Source organism: Lissotriton vulgaris, chromosome 6 (genome assembly GCF_964263255.1).
Source record: "Lissotriton vulgaris chromosome 6, aLisVul1.2, whole genome shotgun sequence".
Lineage (NCBI taxonomy): Eukaryota > Metazoa > Chordata > Amphibia > Caudata > Salamandridae > Lissotriton > Lissotriton vulgaris.
In genome coordinates this window covers 978,548,348-978,567,140 of record NC_141694.1, presented here as the reverse complement: position 1 = coordinate 978,567,140, position 18,793 = coordinate 978,548,348, and the positions used below count along the sequence as shown (strand labels likewise).

The 18,793-nt window shown below is 49.5% G+C and overlaps 1 protein-coding gene across 1 annotated transcript in view; it reads right to left on the bottom strand.

Annotated features, from left to right (window-relative positions):
* Positions 1-18,793, bottom strand: part of LOC147708272 (uncharacterized) — a 413,470-nt gene that overhangs the window by 225,897 nt on the left and 168,780 nt on the right. The window lies entirely within an intron of this gene.

Genomic DNA, 18,793 nt, shown 5'->3' with positions numbered 1-18,793 from the left:
AGTGTTTTTGACTCTGACAGAAATTATATACAAGCACAGGCCCTCACTGGAAGGTAGTGAGGACTTTCAGATGCTGTCAAAGTCTTTTTAATGCCTAAAGGAATGATTGAGAGATTTACTTACCATATAAATTAGTCAAATGATGCTGTATGCCGGAAGACGGACTGTTTTTTTCTTCAGTGTCGGCAATGCAGAGACATTCTGTCGTGAAACTCTGCCATTGCTGGGGATGTATGATGCGACATCGCAAACGTTTTCATTGCAAACATTTACATCGCCGTCTTTACATCGCACACACATTCACAGCGCACGCGGACAACGCAACTCATTACTTTGCTTCACCATTGAAATGCATACAAAACACAATCACTATGCACACAAACACCGCGCATACTTGAACATCGTATTTGTTTTCCAAAATAACAAATATGCGACTTGAAAAGCAAGTATGCGGTTTGATACAGCGCTTTTACTATTTTGTAGTGTTTACACCGGTTAACGTTGTGTGGGTAAAAATGTCGACTCGCTAGTCCTAGTGTAACACCGACTCGCAGCAACTGAAAGGCGACTGTTACTGCGAAGGCAGGGGCCATTGCAGTGCCTCAACAAGTGCAGCAGCGGCTTAGCAACTTTTGATCCACTAGAGGGATGAACTTTTTCTGTAAAATCTGTAAATTATGCACAACGTGATGCAAAAATGTAAAGAGTTGTAAGTTCATAATTAGCTGAAAAACCCTGCAGAATCCGATAAGTCCCGCAGCAGCGCTAAAAATGAAAACTAAAGTATTCCGGACTGCCACACCAGACATTTATCACCCCCTGCTGCTGCTGTCCCTGGCGAGCATTGCGGTGTATTCAGGTTATGGGAAACGTGCACGCATAGGGCATCTTTCCATCAAGCCGATTCCTATTCCAGAACCACAGATATTCCACTTAGTAGATAGTTCAAGTTCAGGAATTTATAATGCGCACTACTCACCCAGAGGGTCTCAAGGCGCTTGGGGAGGGGGTTCAATTATTTATCGAATAGCCAGGTTTTAAGTTCCTTTCTGAATGAGATGTGGTTCTGTGTAAGGCGGAGGTGAGTGAGGAGTGAGTTCCAGGTCTTGGCCGCCAAGTAGGAGAAGGATCTTCCTCCCATGGTGGATCTTAGGATGCGCGGAACTGCGGCGAGGGCTTGATTGGAGGATCTTAGTTGGCGGGTGGGTGTGTAGAAGGACAGTCGAGTGTTAAGGCATTCGGGTCCTAGTTTGTAGAGGGCCTTGTGTGCGTGGGTGAGGAGACGGAACGTTATTCTCTTGTTGACGGGAAGCCAGTGGAGGTCTTTCAGGTGACCGGTAATGTGATCTTGGCGAGGGATGTCTAAAATGATTCTCGCTGATGCGTTTTGGATGCGTTGTAGTTTTTTCTGTAGTTTGGCTGTGATTCCGGCGTAGAGGGTGTTTCCATAGTCCAGTCGGCTAGTGACTAGTGCGTGGGTGACAGTCTTTCTTGTCTCGGAGGGGATCCAACGGAAGATTTTTTTGAGCATACGAAGTATGTTGAAGCAGGAGGATGAGATGGCGTTGACTTGTCTGGTCATCGAGAGTGAGGAGTCTAGGAGGAAGCCAAGGTTACGTGCGTGGTCTGTGGGTATGGGTGCTGTGCCCAGAGCCGATGGCCACCATGAGTCGTCCCAGGTAGAGGGGGATGATCCTAGGATGAGGACCCCCGTTTTGTCTGAGTTAAGTTTTAGGCGGCTGTTTTTCATCCATTCGCCTACTTCTTTCATGCCTTCGTGAAGATTAGTTTTGGCGGTGTTAGGGTCTTTGGTGAGGGAAAGGATCAGCTGGGTGTCGTCAGCGTAGGAGATGATGTTAAGGTTGTGTTGACGCGCGATGGATGCGAGTGGACTCATGTAAACATTGAAGAGGGTGGGGCTGAGTGATGATCCTTGTGGTACTCCACAGATGACTCCGGTGGCCTCTGATTTGAAAGGGGGAAGTCGGACTCCCTGGGTTCTCCCGGCGAGGAATGATATGATCCAGTCCAAGGCTTTTCCTTGTATGCCGATGTTGCTGAGGCGTTGTATGAGGGTGCTGTGACAGACTGTCGAAGGCAGCGGAGAGGTCGAGTAGGATGAGGGCCACTGTTTCTCCGTTGTCCAGTAGTGTTCGGATGTCGTCTGTCGCTGCAATGAGGGCGGTTTCGGTGCTGTGTTTGGCTTGAAAGCCGGACTGTGAAGAGTCGAGGGAGTTGTTGGATTCAAGGAAGGTGGCGAGCTGGCTATTGACGGCCTTCTCAATGACTTTGGCAGGGAATGCGAGGAGGGATATGGGGCGGTAGTTCTTAAGTTCGGAGGGGTCTGCTGTGGGTTTCTTCAGAAGGGCGCTGAGTTCGGCGTGTTTCCAGCTTTCTGGGAAGGTAGCAGAGTTGAAGGAGCAGTTGATGACATCACGGAGATGGGGTGCGATGATGGAGTCTGCTTTGTTGAAGATGTGGTGGGGACAGGGGTCGGTTGGCGAGCCAGAATGGATGGAGTTCATTAGGCGGATGGTGTCTTCAGTGTTGATTGGGTTCCAGGCGCTGAGGTTGTTAGAGGGCGGTTTAGGTTCGGAGGTGGGTGGAGAGGACTGTTCTTTGGAGATGTTCTCAAAGCTGTTATGTATGTCGGCAATTTTGTTGTAGAAGAAGGAGGATAGCGAATCGCAGAGGTCTTGGGAGGGAGTAATGTCGTTTGAGGCTGGGGTGGGGTTGGTGAATTCTTTGACGATGTTGAATAGTTCCTTGCTGTTGTGGGCATTGTTGTCGAGTCGATCCTTGAAAGCTGATTTCTTGGTGGATCGGATCAATTGGTGGTGTTTACGGGAGGCTGTCTTGAAGGTGGTCAGGTTGTCAGTGGTTGGGTTTTTTCTCCATGTTTTCTCGAGAGTACGGCATAGTTTCTTGGATTTCTTAAGGTCGTCGTTGAACCAGGGGGCCTTTTTGCTACCCTGTTTGGTTTGGTGGTTTTTCAAGGGTGCTAATTCTTCAACGCTGTGAGTGATTCATTGTTTGAGGTTGGTGGCAGCTTGGTTTGGGTCCGATGAGAGGGCGGGTGGGTTTTGGTTGAGCGATTTGAGGAGTTGGTCGGTGGTGATTTTGTTCCAATTCCTTTGAGGAAGAGGTTGTGGGGGGTTGTGGGTCGAGGTAGTTTTGTAGCTGAAGTGAACACAACTATGGTCCGTCCAATGGAGAGCTGTGGTGTGATCGAAGGAGATCTGTTTGCTGGAGGTGAAGATTGGGTCGAGCGTATGTCCGGCTATATGGGTGGGGGTGTCAACAAGTTGTTTGAGTCCGAGATTGGCCAGGTTGTCCAGAAGGGTGGTGGTGTTGCTGTCGTTTTTCTTTTCCAGGTGGAAGTTGAGGTCTCCCAGCAGAATGTAGTTCTCGGAGGCGAGGGCGTGTGGGCTGATGAACTCAGTGATTTCTCCGCTGAATTGTTTACGGGTTCCTGGTGGCCTGTAGATGAGGGTGCCTCTAAGTGTGGTCCTGGGGTCGGTGTGGATCTGGAAGTGGAGGTGTTCGGCGGTTGCAAGGTTATCGTCGAAGCTGGTCGTGATTCTGATGGTGTTCTTATGGACGATGGCGATGCCTCCTCCTGTTTGGTTGGTGCGGTCTTTTCGGATGATTTTGTAAGCGCCCGGGATGGCTATGGCGATGTCGGGTGTTGATGATGCGTTCATCCAGGTTTCTGTAAGGAAGGCGACGTCCGGTGAAGCAGTGTCGAGTAGGTCCCATAGTTCAGTGGTGTGTCTGTGGATCGAGCGGGTGTTCACCAGGATGCACTTCAGGTGGTTAGGGTCGAAGCTGTGGTTGGGGTTAGTTGATTTGGTGTGGGTCTTGATGCTGGCGAACTTGCAGGAGTGGCAGGCGAAGGGACCGTGGGTACGTCCTGGGGCAGCCTTGTAGCATTGTGGGGAGCGTCCGGGCTTAAGGGCTAGGAGGGTCGAGGCGTCATACGTTATGCGGGAAAAGTGGGTTTTGCAAGGACCAGGGGGTCTGGCGCTGGGCGCGGTCCAGGTGCGGACGGGCGTAGACGGGCTTACCTTTGGAGCACCTTCGGCACGCATGGGGCGCGACCGCTGCGCGTGAACGCTGCACGCAAATGCATCTGTCATAAGAGGATGGTGAAGGGGCGGGGGGAGGGAGGAGCAGCTGGGAGGCGGGGCCGTGGTGGAGAGGGCGGGCTCCGAGGCACAACAATCACCAAATGGCCGCAAAAGTGAAACCGGACCAGGATGTGGCACAACGTGGGGATGAGCTGTGGGAGACGAGCCAAATTACTAAATAAACAAATGAATGTCTAAATAACCCTATCAAGCGATGCAAACCAGGAGAGCACACAAATCAAACTGAATGGGCCAATATTAGCGAGGCATAGCGCTCGATCGCAAGGCAGGCAGCAGCAAAACAATGACACCACAGGCAGCAGCCGTGCACAGAGCACGATCGCAAGGCAGGCAGCAGTTCAATAACGATACCACAGGCAGCAGTTGTGCACGGCGTGGGAGAGGATCACTGCTCATCTAGGTCACAGGTCAGCAGGGAGCATGGGGAGCGACTCATCCATTAGTGCAAGGGTTATTTTGTTTATGGATTTCAACAAAGTTCCATCTTTTTGACTCTTGCAAACTTTCCAGGAGGCCCCCAGTGCACCTCCCATCGCCTGGAGGCCCGCATTGCACCTCCCATCCCCTAGAGGACCCCACTGCATCTCCCCCGAGGCCCCCACTGTATCCCCAGAGGCCCCCACTGTATCCCCAGAGGCCCCCACTGTATCCCCAGAGGCCCCCACTGCTTCCCCTCGAAGGCCCTGCATCCCCCCCAAGGCCCCCTCTGCACCTCCCATCCCCTGGAGGCCCACACTGCATCTCCCCCTGAGGCCTCCACTGTATCCACCCGAGGCCCCTACTGCATCCCCCCGAGGCCCCCACTGTACCTCTAATCCCCTGGAGGCCCCCACTGCATCTCCCCCCAAGGCCCCTACTGCATCCCCGCCCCGAGGCCCCCACTGCATCCCCCCCTGAGACCCCCACTGCACCTCCCATCCCCTGGAGGCCCCCACTGCATCTACCCCCGAGGCCCCCACTGCATCCCCCCTAGGCCCCCACTGCACCTCCCATCCCTCCTAGGCCCCCACTGCACCTCCCATCCCCTGGAGGCCCCCACTGCATCTCCCCCCAAGGCCCCCGCTGCATCCCCCCCTGAGGCCCCCGCTGCATCCCCCGAGGGCCCCACTGCACATCCCCCTTGAGGCCCCCACTGTACCACCCCCAAGACCCCCCAGTGCACCTCCCATCCCCTGGAGGCCACCACGGCACCTCGAATTCCCTGGAGACCCCCGCTGCACATCCCATTCCCTGGAGGCCCCAATTGCATCTCCTCCCATGACCCCACTGCATCCCCCAAGGCTCCCACTGTATCTCTAATCCCCTGGAGGCCCCCACTGCATCTCCCCCCAAGGTCCCCAACTGCATCCCCCCCCCCGAGGCCCACACTGGATTCCCCCCCCCGAGGCCCACACTGGATCCCCCCCCCCCCCGAGGCCCACACTGCATCCCCCCCCCCCGAGGCCCACACTGCATCCCCCCCCCCCCGAGGCCCACACTGCATCCCCCCCCCCCGAGGCCCACACTGCATCCCCCGAGGCCCCCACTGCATCCCCTCATACGCCCCCACTGCACCTCCCATCCCCTGGAGCCCCCCCACTGCATCTCCCACCCCCTGCTCCCATCACTTTCAAAAACTAACAATCATGTGGCGACTGCCTCTGATTGGATAGCTCACTCACCACAATGATGTTTATTCTGTTAAAGTGGTTTTGGGACCTGCCCGCATTCTCCATCTGCAGTGTACAGCTGAAACTGGTAACAAGAACCCATCCAGAGAATCCGGATATTGTCCCTACAATTTTCTATAAGGATGAATGAGTGAATGTGCCTGGCATTAATTGTCTTGAGACTCAGCCCTTAATCTCCGTAGTGGGGCATAACAGAGCATCCTCCTTTGAAGTGAAGTCTCTTCTAATGACCCCGACCCTTAACCCGAAAGCACACGTTCCACAACAATTACAGCACATGAGTTTTAAAAGCACATGTTCCACAGCAATTACAGTACTGCCCCACACTGGCCACGACTGCACCTCCCATCTCCTGGAGGCCCTCCACTGCATCTCCCCCTCTTGCTCCCATCACTTTCAAAAACTAACAACCATGTGGCTCCTGCTTCCGATTGGATAGCTCACTCCCCACAATGATGTTTATTCTGTTAAAGCAGTTTTGGGACCTCCCCGCATTCTCCATCTGCAGTGTACAGCTGAAACTGGTGACAAGAACTCATGGTTCCGCCAGGACCAGCGTCTAAGAAAGGAGGAACATACTAACCACAACCAGGATTATACGCAAACTTTTTGAATGATACACTGTCCTTTCCCTGATGAAGGGGTGTATGTTAACCCCGAAATGCATTGGATGTACATAAGGATGGTATCATACTATGCAAGCCAAAACATGAAAAATGAAAAATGTTAATGAATCGTAACAAGGAAAATTACGAATAAAACGACAATTGCAACCATTGTTTGAAAATTCTTTGAAACCTCTATCAGCCATAGAGGAATTCGCGTGTGCATACAAGGATGGGACCAGTGGCCCACTGACCCCACACCATAGACTGTTATATCAGATGTCGAAGGACGCCTGACATCACTTGTATAGCACCTCAACATTAAGGAAGAATCTCATACGAAATCCGCTGTGCGCCAGCCCTACTCACACTACTGGTGACAAGAACTCATCCTGAGAATCCTGATATTGTCCCTACAGTTTTCTATAAGGTTGAATGAAAGAATGTGCCTGGCATTAATTTTCTTGAGACTCAGCCCTGAATCTCTGTAGTATGGCAGAAAAGAGCATCCTCCTTTGAAGCAAAGTCTCTTCTAATGACCCCCGACCCAACCCTTAACCCTAAAGCAGACATTCCACAACAATTACAACACATGCGTTTTAAAAACACACATTCCACAACAATTACAGCACATGCGTTATAAAAGCCTGTGCGATGTAAGGGGGAGCGTAGTAATGGCCAGTGTCGTAACATTGCTTGCGTTGTTAGGCTTGCGATGTAAACGCATTCGATGTAACTCATGCGTTGTGATGGGTGTTCACCCACTGCTGGTCATTCAGTATAATCTACAGATGGAAAAGTCCCCTGTAGCAGGGGGCGCTAGAGGGCGCGCAAGCAGAATGGCCAACTAACGTGAGGCTCCTGCAGCCTGGAAGCATAATCCTACATTTATCCTACTTAACTGACTCCTTGCCTGACAAAAACCCCATAAGAGTGCTGAAGATACCTTTCTGCGGCATCAGTGAAAGTTTGAGAACTCCACGACACGCCGTGACAAAGATACTGGCAGTGACGTCTGGACCGAGCACAGGCTGGTGCTGGGCGGAGCGAACGAAGGGGGCCTAAAGACTACGCCAGGCCGCAGCGCGACACGCGGCGCGCAGGCCTCGTGGGAAGATCACCGAGAGACGGCCACCTAACGATGTTATTGGCGGACAACGGACCAGGAAGCACCGTAACGGTACTGATGTCTGCTGATGCCAGTTGAAAATACCGGTGGGGCGCCAGTGTACCGGTTGGTTGATGTGTGTGCGGCAAACTGAGGAATCCTTGAAACGGCAGTGAGGTACGCAAACTACGAGGAGGATTATTAAACGGCTCCGGACCGCTAAAGAAAGGTGCGGCATCGTGTGAGGGTGCCTGCGGACCGCTAAATCATTACTATACAGACTATAAAAACTGGTGAAAGCCGACATGAGTATGGTGCTCGCCTGGTTCTTGGCTGGCCTAGGAAATCATCTGCCTCAGCTGCACTCAACGCCCTTCATTGGCTCCCAATACACAAACGTATTTTATTTAAAATTGTAGTTGTTACCTTTAGAGCTTTCCATTCACAAGGGCCTAGGTATCTCTCTAAAGGCCTTAAACGCCACCTACCCATCCGGAGTTTGAGATCTTCCAACCAGAACTTACTAGTTATTCCAAAATTCAGGCTTGCCACCAAAGGTGGAAAATCTCTTGCCGTTTTGGGCTCCAGAGCATGGAATAAACTGCCACCTCCGCTCCGGCAAATCTCATCAGAATCTCTTTTCAGGAAAGCCCTGAAGACCTGGGTTTTCACGCTTACTGATGCTGCCTGTAAAGCCTTAGTGTAAAGGATGTAAGTTCTCTGTAAATTGTCTCAGCTAACAAACCTTTTCCATTCTGGGTTGGTATTAAGCGCCAAGATGCTCCTTGGAGTGGTAGAATGCGCTATAGAAATGTATTACACATTACATTACATTACATTACATGTATATCGGACAAGACTTCACTGCTGATTCATACCCTGATTTCTCATGAAGATGCCCCGAGAGAGGTAGTGAGCATGCCCGCCCTTAATATCCATCCCTGTAGATCAGAAGGGTCCCTATGTAGATGTCTCAATACTGGGGGAGGAACGGAAGTTCCTATTGGACACGGGTGCGTCAGTCATAGACAACTTCCAGAGGTTCCACTCTCGGGCCGACAAAATATATCTCTGGGTTTCTCAGTACAACCAGTAGTTAACAAGACCTCCAGACCCTTGCCCCTCACACTGGGACCCCTTACTACCATGACAGATCTGGTCCTTACAGATACCTGCTCCGAAAATGTATTAGGAATAAATCAATTAAAAGAACTAGGAGCTGTCATAGTCTGTTCCCCTCAAGATGTCCGATTGTTTCTGCGTGACTTCAAGGGTCACTACACTTCCAGGGACCTGGACAGCAGACTGGCGTCCCTACCACAGCATTTGTGGGCCAAAGATTCGACAGACGTCGGGTGCATGGCAATTCCACCACACAAGGTCACGCTGAAAGAAGGTGTCACTCTACCACGCCTTAAGCATTATAAGATACCACCTGTTGCAGAAATGGCCCTCCTAAAAATAATTGAGGATCTCATTCAGTCTGGGGTAGTCAAAGAAACACCTTTCAACGTCTGTAATTCACCTGTTCTGCAGATCCATAAGAGGACGGTACCAGACTCACCTCCAGTGTACAGATTGGTGGTAGACCAGCAAAAACTCATTGAATGTGTATTACCCCAACATTCAGTGTTCCCAGATATTTCAACTCTACTTACCGCTATTGATGCACAGGCTTCATGGTTCACGGTAATAGATTTGAAGAATGCATTCTTTAGTATCCCTATTCATCCAGACAGCCAGTATCTCTTTGGCTTCTCCCTCCAAGGGCGGAGTTTCCAATTTACAAGAGCACCTCAAGGCTTCACTGAAAGTCCGAGCATATACAGCCAGGCCCTAAAAAGACAATTGGACACAGTACATGTCCCCCCTGAAACAGCCCTACTACAATTTGTTGACTATATACTCATTACTGCCCGATCGGAACAAAAATGCTGCGAAGCCTCCCTCACGGTCCTCCAGTTTTTAGCTGATAATGGCCACAAGGTATCACCTTCCAAGCTACAATTCTGTCTACAGCAAGTGGCTTATCTAGGGCACTTGCTGTCAAAGGAGGGTAGGCAACTCACACCAGAACGCATCAAACTCATAACCGCCATGACAAGACCTCAAACACAGAAACAAGTCAGGGCTTTCGTGGGACTTACTTCATATTGCAGACAGTGGATTCCACAATATGCCCTCATTTCTAAACCCCTCGTCAACCTTACCACAGCAGAGGTTGCACAACATCCAGTTACCGTGGTTGGAGGAACATGAACAAGCTTTTCAGATCCTTAAACAAGCTCTCTGCCAAGCTCCAGTGTTAGCAACCCCTGACTACCTAAAAACTTTTACGCTCTTTGTGACTGAGAAGGATGGCACCGCCCTCTCCGTTCTGACACAGGAGCAGGCAGAAAAAGACCGTGTGCATATTTTTCAAGTATTCCTGATCCAGTTGCACGGGCTCTTCCTGCATGCCTGAAATCGGAAGCGGCCACAGCCCAAACAATCCGACAAAGTGACTCCATCGTGCTAGGACACCCATTAACTGTTCAGGTACCCCATTCAGTGGAGTTGCTCTTAAACAGAACTCAGACCCAACACCTCACGGTGGCTAGATTGACAGGTTACGAAATGACACCCTTCCAGCCACACAACGATTCACAGATGCAACATCCTAAATCCAGCCACATTATTGCCCATTTATGACACACAACCAACAATACATGATTATAGTGTCGAGGTAGAGCTAGTAACTAAACCCAGACAAGACTTACTAGACACCCCCCTTTGTGACCCAGATAAGACATTGTTCGTGGACGGCTCCTGTATGCGTCTCACAACAGGAGAATTAGCAGCTGCCTACGCAGTCACCACCGGAAGAACAATAGTTACTTACCTGTAATCTGTGGTTCTCCAGTATTGGTGTCTTTCATAGATTCACATGCCTGAATCATTCCCCGTCGTCGGAGTGGGAGTCCCATGGTATATAAAAAAGCAATAATATGCCTGTAATAACCAAAAAACCTTGGTAATAACCAACCAGGAAGTAAAGTAGACTTAGCTTACAGGAGCAAAGGCTCCCACACATGACTATCCTAGTCATTATGTTAGACCAAACTGCAGCCAATCAGGCGACAGCACACACCAGAATGTTCTCCCCAGAGGCTCAGGCTCTCAGATTTTCTCGCACAGGAGTGAAGCCAACACAATTGCCTGAGGGAGCCTCTGAGGGGAAGGTGGGCGGGTTGCATGTGAATCTATGAAAGACACCAATACTGGAGAACCACAGATTACAGGTAAGTAACTATTGTTCTTCTCCAGTATTAGGGGTGTCTTTCATAGATTCACATGCCTGAATCAGAATAGATAGCAGCACACATGAACCAATGCTCCTAGACGCTAACAGTATCACAGTATACATGCAATGATAAAATGCAAAGACATGGAAAAGCGTCTAGAAAAGAGCATAGAGGAGGCGGGAGAACAGAGGTTCACCTTATTGGAAAAGATTGCGAAGAACTGCTCTTCCCACCGAAGCATCTGCATCACTCGCTGAGTCCAGACAGTAGTGCCTCGTAAAAGTGTGCCTGCTGGACCACGTTGCAGCTCTGCAGATTTGTTGAAGAGGCACACCAGCGAACAGAGCAGTGGAAGAGGAAACTGCCCTTGTGGAATGCGCTCTTGGTAAGGCCTGTAAAGGTCTTCCTGCTTGTTGATGACAGAGTCCAATTGTTGACGAGACCCATCTAGCAATAGTCTGTTTGGACACTGCACAGCCCTGGCGCAGTCTGCCATAGGTCACAAACAACTGGTCTGTCTTGCGTAAAGTTGATGTCTTTGATAGATAAAATTTTAGGCACCTCTCCAAAGAGTGCAATGCTCGCTCAGCCGGTGTTTGTGGATTTGGAAAAAATGTCTTGAGGACTACCGGCTCATTTAAATGAAAGTCTGATGGGACTTTAGGCATGTACCTAGGATTGGTACGGAGTACCACCGAATCAGACGTAAATTGCAAAAAAGGCGATTTAGATGTGAAAGCCTGAATGTCACTGACCCTCCTGGCAGATGTTAAAGCCAATAACACAGAGACCTTCCAAGTGATAAACTTAAGGTCAACCTTATGTATCGGCTCAAAGGGGTGACGCATGAGTTGGGAGAGCACTACATTCAAATTCCAAACAGGAGGTGGCCGACGGATTGGAGGAAACATGCGAAACAAACCCTTGAAAAATTGCTGGATTATTCTTGATGAATACAAAGAGTTCGATCCGTCCTGACGGAATCGGGAAATGGCTGCCAGAAATACTTTCAGGGTAGAATGCGCCAAACCCGAACTAGCCAGATGTAGGAAGAAGGGTAATAATTGCTCTGGTGTAGCATGAAAGGGGTGCAGATCGACAGTCTGGCACCAGGCACCGAAACGTTTCCACTTGAGTTTATAAGTCTTGATGGTTGACGGTGCTCTGGCGTTAGCCAATACCTCCTGACAATCGCGAGGAATGTCTAAGTGGGCAAACTCATTGTGCTGAGGAGCCAAGCTGACAATTTCAGCGAATCTGGGTCCGGATGGTACACCCTGCCCTGCTGAACTGTGAGCAGATTCGGTATTCGAGGCAGTTGTATTGGTTCGCACTCAGAGAGGAGGAGAAGCTCGGTGAACCAATATTGTCGGGGCCACCTTGGAGCAATCAGGATTAGACGACATGGTTGACTCCTCATCTTCCTGATGATCTTGGGAATTAGAGGAATTGGCGGAAAAGCGTAAGCAAATATTCGATACCAATTCATCGAAAGGACATCTCCGCACGAGTCCTTGTGGGGAACCCAGCTTGCAAAGCGTTGGCATTTCCGGTTCAGGGCTGTCGCAAACAAATCCAGGTCGGGATGACCCCACTCTCGGAATATCTGATCCAGGGATGGTTGATGCAGTTCCCATTCGTGATTGCTTCCTGCGGTCCTGCTGAGTGAATCCGCTAGGACATTGGCAATCCCTGGGACATGGACCGCCGACAGATTGATGTTGTGATTCAGGGCCCAATTCCAGATCTCCTGCGCCTGACGGGACAACCGGGCCGATCTTGTGCCTCCCTGCTTGTTCAGGTAATGCATGCTGGTAGTGTTGTCCGTTCGTATCAACACTGTAGAGCCCTCCAAGGTCGCCTGAAAGGATTTCATGGCTAGAAAAATGGCTCTTAGTTCTAGCAGGTTTATGTGCCATTTTTTCTGGTGAATGTCCCATTTGCCACTGACTGTCATCCCTTGGAGATGGGCGCCCCAGCCCTCCAGAGAAGCATCCGTGGTCACGATGAATCTGGGTCCTTCTGACAGGAAAGCGCATCCCTTCTGCAGGTTCACATCTTGCCCCCACCACTGGATGGAGTTTTTCATATGAGGAGTTATGTTGATGACGTCCTCGAATGAGCTGGTTACTTGCACCCACTGACGACTGAGTTCCTCTTGTAAAGGTTGTAGGAGAGTAGGGTCTGCTATCCTATGGTCACCCCAAATTTTTGCTTTTTGCTTCACTGGTTTATGACTTAATGTGGCTGTGGGCCTGCTAATCAGACCCACAGCCTGCTGTTCTCTCTCTAAATTACTGCCAATGCACTCTAGGTGCATTACGAATTGGATACTGGTTCACCTTATTGGCCCCTGTAACAGTGTACCCTAGGTACCCAGGGCATAGGTGTTTCCAAGGCCTACCAGGGGCTGCAGCATGTATTGTGCCACCCCTGGCCTGGCCTCCATATTTGACACAACTGGCTGATCACTCAGCTGGGGTAAGTTGGTGTAATCACCTCTTACTTAGATATAGTATCCCTGTATCTAACCTTAAACTGGACACATATGTTCCTATCAGCCACTCCTATGGAAGGCCTCATCAATCCTGGAGGCAGAGTGCTTGGAAATATGTGTGATGGTGCTCTAGCATGAGCTGAGCCTGTCTGCAGCTGTCGGGAACCACTCCGTAAGCTGTTCCGGGATACTGCCATACCATATACTCTTAAGTGCATTATAATCCTCGCGGTTATATGCTATCTTTGGTTTGGCTTTATCAAAACATGTCGAGTAAGGTGTCATACGAATTGGAATACTATCCCCTCGACAGTTCTGTCGACGGGGATAGCATTCCACCCTTCTAGAGGGACACGACATGTGTGTAGCCTTAACCCCGGTTAAAGTTAACCAGAGCCTCAGCATCACAAAAAGGATGCTGCCACCACAGACACAAGTCTGACCTCCTGCTGCTGGGAGTCCTTCCAGCGAGGGAGGCTTGGACAAAGGGTTTCCTGCCTTGGGAGGTGCGAGCACCACCCCAGACAGAGTTTTGTGTATTGGGTAGGACAGGGCTGAATAGATTGAGACATGCCCGGGGCACACAAGGTGTCCCCGTGCATAAGCCAGTCCAAACCGGTCCTGGGACTTTCCAGACCCAGGCCTGGCGAGGAGCTGGACAAATGAAAGGGGGTGTAACCGCCCCCCTTCCTGGTTCCACCCAGAGGAGGGACCTAGTAGGTGATCCACCCCTCAGATTGGGAATAAGAGTGGGAGCAGTGCCATTGCACAGCAGACCATCCTGAATCAACTTTACACGAAGAAGAAGACTGGACTTCGACATTCTGTTGCACAGAAGACTGAAGAGAATCTCCCTTGTGGCCTAGGAGTGGCCACCCTGTGAAAGCAGGTACCAACCAGCGAATCGACATCTGCTTTGCCGCCGCCTCCCGCCGGAGCCCGAGCCCAGAGCCTGACAAGACCCAGACTCCCAGACTTCTCACAGCCTGATCCACAGTCCCTGCAAAGAAGGGACCCGTGGAGGCACCGAGAGACGTGGGACCGGACTTCTTGGAAGACACCCGAAGAGCTGACAGCGCAGCACCAGAGGCATCCTCGACGTTGTGCTTTGGGGACTGAGAACCCCCACCACTGAGCAGTCCTTGCACCGAAGATCAGCCCCCCAGCATCTCCACGATCTGCGTGGGGCCCTTTTGCATTGTGCCACTCGATGCGCCATCCCGGCCACTAGTCACGTGGTCAGCGGCCATCTTGGCAACGAAACCGAAGAACTACACTGGGGGTCTGGTTGCTCCAGACTTGCCCTCGCTCCTGTAAAAAGGAGCACCCGCTCTGACCTTGCTGGTCCGAGTACTAAGCCTTTCTTGATTCCTGCGTGGCTTGCATTAGCCAAGGCCTGTTTGCTTCAACCAAGTTGCCGACACCGCCAACAGAGAGAAGCCTGCGTGGAACAGCTCGTGACCGACTCCTGGACGTCCTTGACCCCCGGTGTCCACGTGGCTGCAGAGAGAAGCTACACCTCAACGCTTGTTTGCACCCGACATCGCCTGGTTCCAATCTGGTTCCACGGTAGTCACTGGCCGGTGACTTTGAACATTGTCCCCTCTGCTTTCAGGTCTTCACATCTTCAGATCCACCCTTGGATCCACCGGATCTCTTCACATCGAGCCGCCTGCAGCATCTTCAGCTCCAAGCCCCATCGACCAGCGTGACGAAACCCGACACTACTTCGACCCTGTGCACCCGCTTCCTGTGGGTAAGGTAACTCAGCTCCGCCGGTGTTCCTACACTGGTACACACCTCTAGGGCCTGTGTCTCAAGTTTCAGCTTTCTAGGTCACTCAGAAGGTTCCAAACTAACTAACTTTGTACTTTTTACGCACCATAGACTTTGCATTGGTGAATGCGTGCACTTTAAACACTGCACCGAGTCCCGCGGGCCTTTCCCGACTTAGTCACTGCTAGTCTCGAATAGCTCCAGCGATTCCCAAGGCCCTAGGCCCGTTTCCTTTCCGATTGGTATCTCTTATACCACTTTCTTAGTATATGGTTTAGGTGGCCCCAAGGGCTCATCCATATTGTGCAACTTTTGTGTATTTTAAACTGTCTTGTGTTTAACGCGTGTGCTTCTGTGCTCATAAAGAGTCCAGGGGATACTTTTAGTTAATAAATCAATATATATTTTCAATATATATCTGTGTGGTGTCCTTTCATTTGGTATTCAAGGGGGTTGTGTATGGTAATACAGCTGGCTTCACATGCCTTTCAGAGTTTAGCCTAAGACTGCTTTGTCCACGTTACCACTAGGATAACTGGTCTATAAGGTTGACTTACAACCGATCATCATAAGGGTTGCTTGGCATGGTACAAAGTGATCACTAGAATTAGTGAGCATTATATACTAGGCCAACTTCTCACAAAGGTCTCATTCGCAGACGACAGTTGGGGGTGAGCGGAATACAGGATGAGATCATCCCGAGGAAAGACTTGAACTTGCGAACAGAAACGCACTTTCTTTCTAGCAGTGTTGTGGACATCTTGCGAATCTTCACTTGTCTTTCTTTTGATATGAACACTTGGGCGAGTCTTGTGTCCAGTGTGGCTCCCAAGAACGACTTCCTCTGTGATGGAGTTAGGTGAGATTTTTTGAAATTTACTGAAAAACCCAGGCTCTGGAATAGTGATAGACATCTTTGAATGTGCGTCCTTGCCAAGCCGATGGAACTGGCCTTGATAAGGCAGTCGTCCAAATATGGATACATTTGAACTCCCTCTAGTCTTAGGCGTGCGGCCACCGGGGCTAACATCTTCGTGAACACTCTGGGGGCCGAACGTAGTCCAAAGGGAAGCACTTTGAACTGGAAGTCTCTGCCAGCCACTCTGAACCGCAAGAACTTCCGGTGTCTTGGAAAAATGGGCACATGGAAGCATGCGTCCTGAAGGTCGAGTGTTGCCATGTGATCCCCCACTGAGAGAAACTGGAGAATTTCTTGAAGTGTTAACATTCGGAAAGATAATTTCTTGAGGTACTTGTTGAGGGCACGCAGGTCAAGGATGGGGCGCCATTCCCCCGACTTCTTGCGGATCAGGAAAAATCTTGAATAAAATCCTGTTCCCCTTTGATGTTGAGGTACCCTTTCTATTGCTCCTTTCCGAATCATTGAGTGTATTTGAGAAAACAGCTCCTTGAGATGAGCTGGAGGTGGACCTTTTGGGGGAGAATTTGGAGGGGCTTTGACGAATTCGAGAATGTGACCTCTGGAAACTACGTCCAGAACCCATCTGTCCGTGGTAATTTTGGACCAATTTGAGTAATATCGGGATATTCTTCCTCCAATTTGTTTCAGGCTGGGACAAAGTGGTGGCGGGATGTGTTTCTCACTTACTCTTGTTGTCTCTCCCTCGATAAGAGGTCTTTCCTCTTGGTTGAGAGTAATTATTTCTCCTTTGGCCATATGTTTGCTGACGGTATGGCTCGTACCTCTGATTCCCTTGGTTGTTACTGTAGGAGCGTTGCTGATTATAACCTCCTCTGTTCGAGTAGTTGCCTCTTCCTCTTGCGCCACGAAAGGAAGACTTTTGAAACTGGAGAGAACCCAGCGACCGTGCCGTCTCTGTGTCTTTCTTTATTGATTGTAATGCCTCGTCCACATGTTGGCCAAAGAGGAACTCTCCATCATAGGCCATGTCCACGATCTTGGTCTGGACTTCTAAACGAAATGACGTAGCCTTTAACCAGCCTTGCCTTCGGAGTACAGCTGCTCCTGCTAGCTGCCTAAAACCTGTTGCTGCCACGTCCACTGCAGCATCAATTATCTCAGAGGAGACGCTCTCTCCCTCTAGCAGGATCTTTTTTGCTTCAGTTCGATCCGGTTCTGCAAGCTTCAGAGTCAGAGTCAGAGTCAAAAACACTTTATTCGATTAAGTTAAAATCATAAAAGTATGCTATATTCAAAATTGATCACTGGGATTTAAAAAAGAATTTTTTTATATAAACAACGTTAAAACACGAGACATTATGTACAAATTTTCAATAGTAATCAAGATATATATACAAAGATTTTACATCATATTTACATTGTCTATAGAATCCTTCAAATTTTCAGTTCATTTACACAGATTGTACTAAAGAGTTTGCTGGATGATCTATTTACAGTTATATTTACAGGCCTATAATACAATCATTTTATAGTACTACCCTGACAGGGGGTACAGACTTTTGCAAGAGGCTGAATCAGATAGTCGGTGATTGAAGTCTTTTTTGCCTGGACCTAATAGACGTAAGAAAATTTGCTACCCCATGCATAATTAAAGGTGTTTCCATTAGCTGTAAAAACAGGAAAGCCGGTTTGACTTGAGTAAACCTTTGATCTTTCAGTATAGGCTTAATATATTTCTCTCTAGCATTTCTAAATAAAGGACAAAAAAAGAGAAAATGCAAAGAGTCCTGATCTGAGAAATCATCACACTTGCAGGGGGCGTTCTCATGGGGCTTACACCACTTACTATATTCACCCAGCAAGAGGTGAGCCTGATTGAAGCGAAATTTAGTAAGAAGCCACCGGTGGAAAGGTTTATTTACTATCGCCAAATATGGTTCGATAGCTAGAGATGTAATAGTCAAAAAATGTGACCTCACAGTTGGCTTCGTGATTTCGCATGACTCTCTTTCAGCTTCTCTTTTCTTTGTATATTCCGACTTTACCCAACTAATGTCTTCTTTTTTTAGGCCTTCCGGGTTAGTATATAGATCGGGACGGCCCAGGTATCCTGCTGTTTTTTTAATGTATGAGAGCCACTCAATCTCTGCCACTCGATCCCGCCCCATACAGTCTCTAATAATCTTGTGATTAAGTGTTAGGTTGGGATTAAGCCAAGTTTTAATCCATGCCCTTAATGGTGCCAGGGACAACATGTCTTCAATGTAACCCACCCCCAGTTCCATATGGATTGAGAAAGCAGGTGTGGATTTTGGTAAACCCAGAACGGATCGCAGGAATATATTCTCTGCTCTTTGAATGTGGGTTGTATTCTTATAACCCCAAATAGAGGCTCCATACCTGGCTATTGCCAGGGTTTTAGCTTTATATATGGATAGAATAGCCTCTGGTGGTTTACCGCCAAGGCGTTTTGCGAACCCCAGTATAGCAGCAGATGATCGTTTTACTGCAGCGGTCTTGTTCTGGATTTGTGGTGCCCATGTCCCTTTCTCGTCGAACACCACTCCTAAGTATGTAAAGGCTTTAACTTTGGTGAGTCCGGAACCATTACAGGACAGGGTTCTGGTGTTACTCTTGCGATTACCCACAGCCATAACATGTGATTTTCCTACGTTAATCACTAGATCCAGATCTTGCATGAAAGCCCCAAATGTATTTAATAAATGTTGTAGACCCCTAGGGGTCCTTGACATCAGTACCGTGTCGTCGGCATATAAAAGTACCGGCATCACGGAACCACCCATGCGGGGCACGTCTAT